We start from the raw sequence: 11,768 nt of genomic DNA on the forward strand, positions 1-11,768 counted from the left end.
CATCAACACCATCAGAACGCTGTGCTCCATCACTACCACTCCCTGGGTCTTCTTAGAGTCACAGCCCCCCCAGTCCTGGGCCATGGCAGCCCTGGAACTCAGCTCCCTCACTGCGATTCACTCCCCTTGAAAGTGGTGTGTATCTGTGTAACCCTTTGAGATGAGCGTGTTCGCCCTGTGGGAGGTCTTTCTGACCCATTCCACTTCCTGGATAGTGTGGCCCACTCTACAGCTGGCTGCCCGTTCACCCGTTGAAGACTCTCTGGCTGGCTTCTAGATTGTAGGTGTTCCGTGCAAAGCCACGGATAGATACATACAGACCGCTAGGTGAATGTAAGCTTTCGCGTCTTTTGTGTAAGTAAGTATCCAGGAGTGGCTTGGCAGGATCATATGGAAAGAATGTTTAACTTTGTCAGAAAACTATCACCTGTTTCAGAGAATGACTGGATCATCTTACATTCTTACCGGAAAGAAAGGCCCAAGGCATCCAGTTTTCCCACCCTCTGGCCTGCACTTGGTGACAGTATCATTTTCTGAGTCATTCCGGTAGATATACTGTGGCTCCTTTTGCTGACGTACAATAAAATGGGAGTAAGATTTGGCGCTGCTGATCCTGGGTAGGATGGTCACTAAAAAGCTCTCGCTACCCCGGCTTTCCTGTCCACATGGCAGTTTATGCTGCCTGGCATTTAGATAATGGGCAGTTGCTGGTCTCTCTGCCTGGGGTGAGCCTTCAGTTTTGCTCACTTGCTCCTGACTGCAATGATGGGATATCCCCATCAGGAACTGCTAAACCTCTTTGAGCAAGTACCCCTTAAACTAGCGGTGCCTGCTTCTATAAGAAGAGATGAGTGATACAAAGTCACGGAGAATTTTCTTGGGCTAGAACCTTCCCTCTGCTATGGTCATAGACTGTGTAGAAGCCTGTTTTTATAGTGGAGGTGGGGCATGGAGTCAGTATAGACAGGAGTAAGGAAAGCCTCCAGCAGTACCTGCCAATCAGAAGACCCACTGAACACTTCTTGCCTTTGGACTTTGTGCTCCATGACCATATTGGACTCTTCGATGGGATGTAGAAATCTTGTCTGCATATCCTGGAACTCTGACTTCTCTCTCCCACTGGTTAGGAATGGAGGTACCATTCTCTCCAGTTTCCTAGCCCGAGGACCCAGTCCGTTGAGTGGCCAGATTGTCATTTAAGGACCAGAAGATGCACTTAGTAGACATACTCTCATGCCAACAAACACTCATCCACATAAATTAAAATAAATCTAAATAAATTGTTTGTTTGTTTATTTTGAGACAGAGTCTCACTATGTAGCTTTGGCTGTCCTGGAACTCACTATGTAGACCAAGCTGCTGGCCCCAAACACAGAGATCCTGCTGTCTCTGCCTCCTGAGTGCTGGGATTAAAGGTGTGCACCACTGTGCCCAGCACTAAAAAAAAAAAAATTAAAGAAAAAATTTCAAGACAACAGGAACATGAGCTTCATATCGAGCAGACATAGTGAGGACATGGATTGCCCCGGTCATTCCTATACTATCAGCCTGCATCAGCTGAGCCCCAGACTTGAGGGAGAGTATAAATGCTACTAGAATCCATGCTTATCACAGCTTGCCCTCCTACATTTGTATTAGAAAGCCAGGAATCAAGAGGACGAGGACAGTCACGAGACAATGAGGGCATGTGCAGAAGTGGAGACACTTGGCGAGAACATCAGCTTCTCTGGTGTCTCAGCATGGAGACGGGCACAGCTGAAGTGCTACCACTGGGTTTTGTTCTTCACCCCTGATGGTGTGGGCATGGATAGCCTCAGAGGAACTATGTGCAGGTTTCTGTGTCTGAAGGCGCACAGAGAGTCTGCTGACAGTGGTGCGGTCTGTAGAGGCAGAATTTGAAAGGCAAACAACGGTGGCGCATGCCTTTAGTCCCAGCACTCAGGAGACAGAGACAGGTGGATATCTGAGTTTGAGGCTAGCCTGGTCTACAGAGGCCAACCAGGGCTACACAGAGAAACTCTGTCTCAAAACAAACTAAAAATAAAAGGCAAATGGCGGGATGTGCCCCTCTAGCAGTTGAAGCAGAAGAATGGGAGGAAGTGCGGGGCTATCAGAGACCGTTATGTGACTGGTGGGCGTGGGTTAATGATTTCTGCGGTGTTGTGAAGACACATGGACCTTTATGCTTCCTCCCAGATGACAGAGTTTTTAGGTCTTGGTTGGGTTTGTTCGATAGGTTCTCTGCGACTGGTGTTTCACTTCTTTCTATGGTTCATCTTCCAGTCCCTGCTGTCTGGCTCACTGTTCCCACTGGTGATAAGGCTCAGTCACAGCACCTCACAGATACCACAGACACCTCCCCTGGCTCGGAACATCATCACATTCTTCCTGAGGGTGGGATCTACCGGGGCTCTACACCAAACCCTGGCTCTGTCTCCTTTTCAGTTCCTGTCTCCTGACCTGAGATCCGCCCCCACACTTAAGCCTGGCATTTGCCATGACGTTGTTCTGCTGTTCTACTTTCTGTCCTTCAACCCACCATGGCTCAGTTCTGAAGAAAAGTATCTTACAGATGCTTTCTGTATGACTGTCCTATGTCCTCCTAAGTCCTTGTCAGGGCTCAGAGATCACAGGGGTCTGGCACCACTAGGTGACCAAGAGAATGACCTGGGCCCCTCCAAGGTCCAAACTGTATGTGTTAGTCCTGAGATTTGACCCTACCTATCAGAGAGCAGTCACAGTTTCCTTGACTGAGGCAGGGAGCTGTTTCAGGAGTTGGCTTCTTGTTGGCTTCTTTTGTCACTACCAGAAGGTTGGGCATGTTTAGATCCCTTGTCTAGGTCACCCTCTGCCAATAAATCTCTGGGTGACCATTAGGGGGCAAATGATCTATGTTTATTCTACTGCTCTCATGTTTACAACAAGCTTTCCTGGTTCCCAAGCTAATAATCATCTTCGTGCCAGATAAAGCTAAAACTCAGAAGCCAAAAAGAACTTTTCGTTTCTCGTTTGGATATGTGCTATGGTTTGGGTACAGTTTTTCCTCCAGCATTTATGTGTGTGCTGGAGGCTTGGCCCTCAGAGTGGCGGTGTTGAGGCAACGGGACCATCCAGAAGTGAGGCTCGTGGAAGAAGGTAATTGGGTCATAAGGGTATTGCCCACTGAAGGGATCATTGTAGGTTTTGTGAGATGGCATTAGTTTCCATGAGAATGGTTGCTGTAAATAAGCCTGGTGCCTCTCCTGAATCCTTCTTTCTGTGTAGCAGGTGCTCCCAGCACGGTGATGTCATTTGCCCAGAGGCCCTCATCAGGGAAGAGCAGATGCTAGCTAGCATCATGTTCTTGAACCTCCAGAACTGTAAACTAAATATCTTTTTAGTGATGATTTTATTCGCCAGGTGTTTTGTTAGAGCAGTACAGACTATGACAGTATCCCAGCCCAGGGCTCGCTAACATTTTTTTTTCTGTGTAAAAATGCCTAGAATTGACTAGGTGGCAAACTAGACAGACGAGTAAGTACTTCTCAGGCTTTGATGGATGTGAGAATAGGAAGAGTGTGTTAGAATGTATATTCCTGATATTTGAAAGATAGCAGATGATTCTTAGACATGGGTTGGTCGAAGTCTCCATAGAGTGACATGGATGAATCTAACATGTCTGGGACGATGGTCAGAGTTTCTGTTGTCACAGGGACTTGTGAACATGTGTTTTCATGTGAGAAACCTCAGGGGACCAGGTTCTGAGTTAGACACTGATGATCTGTGGACCAGCATTGACCAACTGATAACTTTAAAACCAGATCATTCAACTTGACACTTCAATTTCTGGGGATTTTCCTTAAATTGCCCACAAGGATTTACGTTCAAGAGTGTTTATATATTTGTAACAGTGGATCACCAGAAGCAATAAAAATATCCATTTAAAAAATGGCTAAATTAAAATATGCCAATGCAAAGATAATAACCATTAAAAAAAACCAGCAAAAACCAAAACTAAAACTACAAACTAAAAGGGAATCTGTCTTCTGTAGAATGGAAGAAGGAAGAGGAATGTTGAATGAAGTTGAAAGTCCAGCCAAGCGTGGCCCAGCTGCAGATGAGAGTGTGTGTGTGTGGGGGGGGGGGTGCAGCCTGTCCCTGGGGAATCCTAACCTACTCCCTTGCAAGGCACCTTGATATAGCTGCTGCCTTGGACTTAAGTCAACGAGAAAGGCCTTTTTACTGGCTACTCCCTTCCTCCTGTGATGCAGGATGATCGCCTATGAGATTCTGAATAGAAGGATGACCCCCATCACAGCAGGCAGACTGACCGCCCTCTTTCAGGTAGCTAGGAAGCACAACCCCAGATCAGTGCCTCTAGGAGGGTCAGTTTCATCTGTCAAGTAGCCAGACTCTAGAATCGCTTAGGGCTCGGGCCTCCAGTTATACCTGTGAGAAACGACTATTTGAGATTTAGCCTCTGAGAGTATCTGCGATAGAATTTATCTTGTTAGGTTAATTCTTGTGGGAAACCCCATCTCAGTTGTGGGCAGGACCATTCCCTGAGTGGGGATCCTGTACCTCATGAAATGGAGAACGCAGGCTGAGTAGGAACATTCCTTACTCTCTGCTCCTGGTTTGTGAATGACGGCTTCAAGCTCTTGCTGCCGAGACTTTCCAACCACACTGGTAGACAATCCCAGGCTGAGGCAAAATAAAGCCATGTGCCCTTAAGTGACTTTTGTCAGGACATTGTATCACAGCCACAGAAAAATGACCAAGATTGCTTCCACAGAGTAGATATCAAGCCTGCCTTGTTCCTGTGTGCTGGGACCCTCAGTAGAATTTCAGGAATCAGCTCTCGGCACAGAGATGCTCAACCAGTTTCTCTCAAAGTCTTTTGTGAAGTTGGCCCTTTTGAGCTGCTGGCCCACACTCACACCTGGCCAAGTGGCTTTGAACTAGTTGTACCTATTATGTATTTTGCTTAGGCATGTTTCTAAGGATCACAGATGCAGGCGATTCAGAGAGAATTTTTCTTGTTTCAAAACAGAACTACTGGGGCTGGAGAAATGGCTCAGTGGTTAAGAGCACTGACTGCTCTTCCAGAGGACCCGGGTTCAATTCCCAGCACCCACATGGCAGCTCACAACTGTCTGAAGATCCAGTTGTAGGGGATCTGACACCTTCACACCAATGCACATAAAATAAAGTTAAATAAACCATAAAAAATATTTTAAAAAAAGCACTACTTCATAGCAATCTCCAAAGCCAAGACATCAACGCCGACTATGTGGTAGCAATTGTCACAAGCACGCTAACTTAGTCTTCACAGTCCTCATTGCCCGAACTATTCCGTCCGGAACCTTACTCAATTTAACGGTCTCAACAAAACAAAACACTACTTTGAAGGTGAGAAGGAGCTTGAAAATTCTGGTAAAAACCAGAGGCTTCTTGAGTTATCAGCAAAACCCCAGAGTCCTTTGTGTGGTGTTTTCCAACTTGGTTCTTGATGAGACCTAGGGGATTTCAGTGTGAGAAATGACAAAGGCCAATTACTATGAATTCTTAGCTGTCGTAAATATGACGTGAATTCCTTGCAAAACTCTCTAAAAAGGGTAGCAGGGCATTCATAATGCTGAACCAGGAAGAAGGGGGCTAGCGTATCTGTGCATCAAGAACTCTATAACCTCTGAGGTGAAAATAACCAACTGGCCCAGAGTCCATGTGAAGCTGTCATGCTCAACTTCTTGTCAGTGTTCGTCGTGGATAAACAAGGTCAGGCGCACATCTTCAGATGACTTAACTCTGCAAAGACCCTGGTGTCTCCACTGTGAATCACACAACTCATGTGCGATTAAAATGAAAAATAATAAAATATAAGATTAAAGTGAAATAAACTTATGAAAGTTTTTTTTCTGTGAGATCTATTTTGGTGTCATTTAAAAAATGTCAAATATAAAAATATGAATTGTGTGCTTGTACACAATCCTGCCCTGCTGGTGATGCCTCTGAGGTCACCCCCGCCTGCCATCCTAATAATGTCAGGTGGTCCTAAGTCTCTGAGCCTTTCTTTCAGACATTACATGTTTACAGTAATGAAATTCTGGTTACTCAATTTGGTGGTCACACACCTCTCCTTGTCATACAGTGTAGCCAGAAGTGTCAGAAATCACTCCTGCATCAATTTGCTATGCTATATGTATTGAGGGGATCATATCATATGGTAGCTGAAATTAATAAGCCATGATTAGTCAGTGTTAAGGTTTGAATCTGAAATGGTCCCTCGTGGGCTAATGGGTTAATACACATGGCCCTCGACTGGCGATGATCCTGGAGGTTCTGGATGCTTTGGCAGATGAAACCGAGCTGGGGAAAGCAGGTCAGGGAGGGCATGTCTTCACACCTCTGTCCAACCCTGGTCCCTTCATAGATTTCTTTCTGGTCCCATGACTTCCCATGACTCCTCCACTACATCTCGCTGCTGCCACATCCTTCTGCTCAGGAGCACAGCCACCATGGAATGAATTCTCTGGAACCGTGAGCCCAGATAAACGAGTCCTCCTCTAGGCACTTTGTCACAGTGTGAGGAAGTAACGAATGCAGCCCAGCTCCTAAGAGAGTGGGCCGCGACACTGTTCCTCCTGCCTGTGGCCTTTGACCCTGCGTTTCCTGGAAAACCCGGAGAAACAAAGACATCTTTGCCACCTCACAGCGAATCAGCGGCAGAGCCCGGGCAGTCCTCAGATCTTGTGTGTCTTCAGCTCACTCTGTCAGGTGGTGGCTTCCAGTGGGCAGTGCGTTCCCACACTTTTGACTCTCCTATCATCCCAGCCTGCTCAGTAGACACACTTGGTGCTCAACAACCCCAGAAAGTGCACCTTCAGAGGTGGAAATATTTTTGAAAAATTGAAACAAAACAACTTGCTATTTATTTAGCCCGCTCCCGATGTGAAGGGACGAACAGCAGTCGAAGAGGCTATCAGATTGGCCGGGAACACATCTTCCCACACAATGGACAATGCTCACTCTTCAGGGTGGGGGTGTGGGAGCCAGGAATATCAAGTCTAGTGGGAACATTTCATTTGCTTAGACAGATACTGACCACAAAACTAGAGAACTATGCACCACGCAGCCTGAACAGATCTTTACTAGAGCCTTTTCCTGACATTTACCGGTGAGAAGATAATTCTACAAAAACCAACAATGGCTTAAAATCTACATAAATTATAAAGTGAGGCAGGGCTCTCCAAATAGGGCTCATGCATTTGCCCCTCACTGTTTCAGTAAATGAGACTTCCCGAAAAGAAAAAAGCAGAATTAGACATTGGGCATAACTCTTCTATATTTCGTGGGGTTAGCATTAATGTTCCTGCCCAAGTCTTTTATAGTCTATATTAAAATATTTTTCAAATAGTTTTATTTGAGGGTCTCTTCTTAGAGGAGCCCTCTCACTAGTAAAGCACTGTAGGACCTGGTACAGATGGGGTAGAAGAGTCTCCCAGATTCTCCAGGACTGGGCAGAACCATAGCTCAGGGCTCCAGACACGTTCCTATAAATCACTGAAGCTGATAGCTGTGAGAGCAAAATCCCATTGACAGCTAGTTTGCTTGACTCAAGAACATGAAAGGAACAAAGCCAGAAAAGACCTAAACAAGAAAATAGGGGGAGGAAAAATAAGGGGAAGATGCCCTTTCTGTTTCATTGGCCACTGACAACAGGAATGTGTTTATCTTAATCTTGGGATTGGAATGGACAGAGGCATCTTGGGAAATTTCTCTCACTGTTCTTTGCCCTCATGGCCAGGTAAAACCTGTGAGTGTCCAATAGTGAATTCCAAATATCTCCTAATGTTTTGCTGTTGTTTTGAGATAGGGTCTTGCTATGTTGCCCTGGCTGGCCTGGAACTCAGTATGAAGACCAGTTGGCCTTAAACTCACGAGCAACCAACCCTCTTGTCTCTGTCTTCTACCTGGGTTTACAGGTGTGCACCCTATATGCTTGGCATTATAATATGCTTTTATAAGATTTGTTTTTATTTTATATGTGTACACTTGCTACTTATCTGCCTGGAAGTATAGCTGTGTGCCATGTGCATGTCTGGTGCCCAAGGAGGCCAGAAGAAGGCACTGGATCCTTAGGAACTGGATAATCCCAGATAGACATGAGCCCCCATGTGTGCTGGGAACTGAACCTGGGTCCTCGGCAAGGGCACCAAGAGAGCTCTCTCTCCAGCCCCTCATCTACCATCCACTACCACCAACCCCCTCCCCACCACACACACACACACACTGTTCTACTCTCACGCCTTCTATTTGAGCATTTCCAAGCTTTTACACTCAATGCTGAAGAGATTATCTTTCTCCGGAACCTCCCCACGGTTGTCTCTGGGAAGTGGCTGCTCTAAGCTAGCTACAGTCATGTCCCTGGGTTTTAGCCAATGGGATGGGAAGGAAGATGATATGGACCACCTCAACCCGTAAGACCCTCCCTGTACGCTTTTTAGGTTCTTTGCTCTTTCCACTGAGAAGTGAAGATACACCCTAATGGTTCTGAAAACCACCTGCTGCTGACAGCAGAGTCTCTTCCAAACTCTGAATGTTTTGTGTTTGTTAGTGTTTGTTGGTCATCAAACCAAGGGACTGGGGCACTTAGGGCATGCCCACTGAACTCTACCCCAGCCTTGAATCTGAATGAATGATTGAAAGAGAGTTATCCCAACCAACCTGCACTGTGACATGAGCAAAGCCTATTGTGTTTAAGCCAACCTATATTTATGGTAGCAATTAGCTTATCATGCCACATATCCCCTTTGACACAGCTATTGTCATTCTGTACCTATGCCCTGTACCCTTTTCTTTATTTTCCTAAAACCCCTATAAAGTAGAACTAGAGACGTAAAAGCAGGGAGTCATCAGGGACAAATGGCACTCACCAAAGTATTTCTCACACAGCGCTCAGATCTCCCAGCCAGAGGAACGGCAGACTGGCATAGCCTCGCTTCAAGACAGCCTCATCTGTAAAATTATATTTAAAAGGTAAAACACAAGGCCTTCAAAACATAAAGTGTGACGGTTCATCTCATAGGATCCTGGCTCACCAGGGATTTGTGTTTCTCGCTAAACGACAAACTTCTGCACTGCCTTAAGTGAAGGTCATTTTCTAAGATACACGCAACCACATTAGCGTGAAGAACAGACCTAATGTGCTGAGGAAGGTCTACAGAAAAGAGACCGTCACTCGGGAGGTGACTTGAGAAGCCAGGGGAACTGAGATACAGCTCTAGGCCTGTCTGCTCTGTGACTCTCACGCCCCGTGCATGAAATGTTTTTCCACAGAAACTGAAATTTCTTGAGTAGAAACTTCCAGAACTCATAAAGGACAGGTTATGCAAAGGCCTCGGAGTTTTTAGACGATACGAAAACGGATGAACTGTGTTTTGCCTCTGCTTCATGTCCCTGCTTAATGGCAGCGTGAGTGGAAACGAGAGACTGTAAACAGGACACCCAGGAGATAAGGAAGCGCAGAACATGCAGAAGGACAGAAGGCGCTCCCAAGACAGGCAGCTGGCTGTGGCCCCTTTCCGACCAGGTGTGCCGTTATCCATCCCCCACCCCGCCCCTCCCCCGTTAAGTGTGAAAATACTTTGACTGATAAAACATATGCTTGTCTAGGATGGGGCTTGTCTTATGTCTGATCACCCCCTATATGATCCAGGAAGCAAACTGTTCAGAACCCCAGATACATATTTTGGTTTCCTTCTTGAAACAGAGCTCAGTTGGGCAGAGCAAACAAGAATCCCCAACCCAGTAGGACATTCTCCTCAGGGTTTCGCCTGAGCAGCTTTTGTTTATCTGTTCTTGCTGGGCCCCTGGGAAGAGAGAGAGCAGGCCCCTCTGAGGCTATGTTTAGAAGGTGTCCCAATGTCTGTCCCCACTCCCTCCTCTGGGCCAGGGCCTACCAGGCCTGGCTCTTAGGAGCAAGATGGTACCCACCAAGTTGGGCTGAGGAGCTGAGGGGCCTTCACTTACTCAGAGGTGCTGGCTCTGAAGCCCACAGGCTGCCAACTTCCTGGGCTCAGGAGGCCCCACCGCATTCTTCCTCTGGATCCCTCAACTCCTGGTTGAGATCTGCGCCACATAATTTTCTCATGACGTCACTCATTCTGACTGCTTACCCTTGGAAAGCTGATTTACAAGTAAAGCTCTCCTTAAGGCTTAAAACAAAAGAAAAAGAAGTAGAAGAAATAAGGTGGCTGGAGGGGAGATAGAGCACAGAAGTGGCCTCCCGGTTTTGAGATTTGCTGCAGCTATGAGAACCACTCCCTGGTCAGGTTCCTGGCTACAAACCGAGGCCAGCAGCAGGGCTTGGGTGACGTCAGGGCCAGGCCTGAGTCATAGCCAGTGGCCCGGCTGCTCTGCCACTCGGAAAGGGACAAAAGGAACCTTTGATGTCCAGAGGCCCTCCTCTCTCGCAGGCTGGCTGCGCCCAACAGCAGGCCAGAACATTCCAGCTGTCTCTCCACCCCATCCGCCCTTCCTCCTTCCGGAACAGTCCCAGACAGATTCAACAGAGCCTCCCTGAAGGACATCGCCCTCTGTACAGCCACGGCATGGCCACCCTCTGTAACCAAGAAGCAGGGAGGAACGGGGGTTTCCCCCCAGGACCCTCTCACTTCCCCTGTCATGTGATGCTCACCTTAGGACAGAGCTCTAAGGGTATTTAAAGACATGGAAAGATGGGCTCGCTGTCGCCATCTCCGGGGCAGCCTCCACTGCTCAGGCTGTGTTTGCTTCTGCTGCGCTGTGGAGGCAGGCCTCAGGCCTCCACTCTGTTCCTCCTGGGTCTAAGTGGCTTTCCTCTCGGAAGACATAGTCATAGCGCAGCAGTACCTGGCGTGAAGCTCACTAAGTACACCATGAAGGCTGGCTGGCTGGCTGGCTGGACGAATAGAGGAAAACCTTAAAGTAAATGTGGAGGGCACATATTGAGAACTTATGGTGAATGTTTCAGTCTCCACAGTAAGTTCTTTGTGACAATATTTCACTTACCGTGACAGAGCTGTGGAGGAGGAAATGGGTTCTTGGAGAAACAAAGACATCTTTGCCGCCTCACGGCTAATCAGCGGCAGAGCCCGGGCAGTCCTCAGACCTCAGGTTCGCTTTCAGCCTCCATGTTGAGAGGCTGGGGCGAATGAGGAAATACTGACTAACGTTCTTTCCAGGAGAGGAAAGATAAGAACAAAGATGGGCCTCGAAACCTGACCCTACAAGAACATGATGGAACAATCAGGTTTGTTCTGTCTAGGTGAGGTCAGCCTCGCGGCCTCTGGATGAGTCAATGTCACAGCTGAGGCGTGACAAGGAACTAGTCTATCCTGAGAAGCTGGAGCCAGAAGACAGAGCCAGGGAAGCCTGTTGGCCCAAGCCCTGGTGTGGTGGAAGAGCCTCAGTGGGCAGAGCACTGGACACCAGGTGCAGAGAAGAGAGGACCGATGGGCTAGGAGGAGAGAGTCTGGGCAATGTTATCCAGGCCACATATTTCTGCACTGTATGGTGGCCGGGCTCTCAACCACAGTTCCACACCTGAGATGGTCACACAGCAGTTACAGACTGGCTGCCGTCTGGGTCAGATATACTGATGTTGTTCTGCTTCCTGCTCTGTAATTATAGGGACTGCCTGGGAAGAGGTGCCATGTTGCGGGAGGTCCTTCCGCTCCTCCAGCCTATAGCCGCTGAGATACCAGCCCATTGGGGCGTGGTCTCTCTCCCTTTAAAAAAGCGGCCAC

General features: G+C 47.6%; 1 protein-coding gene across 2 annotated transcripts in view; it reads right to left on the minus strand.

Moving 5' to 3' along the window:
• Positions 1-10,336, minus strand: part of Zbtb38 (zinc finger and BTB domain containing 38) — an 82,654-nt gene extending 72,318 nt beyond the window's left edge. For both annotated transcript variants that reach the window (XM_013353587.2, XM_013353586.2), the window contains exons 1-2: positions 10,012-10,336; positions 8,916-8,997 (exon numbers count right to left, since the gene is read on the minus strand). The gene's annotated coding sequence lies outside the window, so the exon portion shown is untranslated. The remainder of the gene's footprint in view (positions 1-8,915; positions 8,998-10,011) is intronic.
• Positions 10,337-11,768: the final 1,432 nt, after the last annotated feature.

This window comes from Microtus ochrogaster, unplaced genomic scaffold (genome assembly GCF_000317375.1).
Source record: "Microtus ochrogaster isolate Prairie Vole_2 unplaced genomic scaffold, MicOch1.0 UNK12, whole genome shotgun sequence".
NCBI classification, from domain to species: domain Eukaryota; kingdom Metazoa; phylum Chordata; class Mammalia; order Rodentia; family Cricetidae; genus Microtus; species Microtus ochrogaster.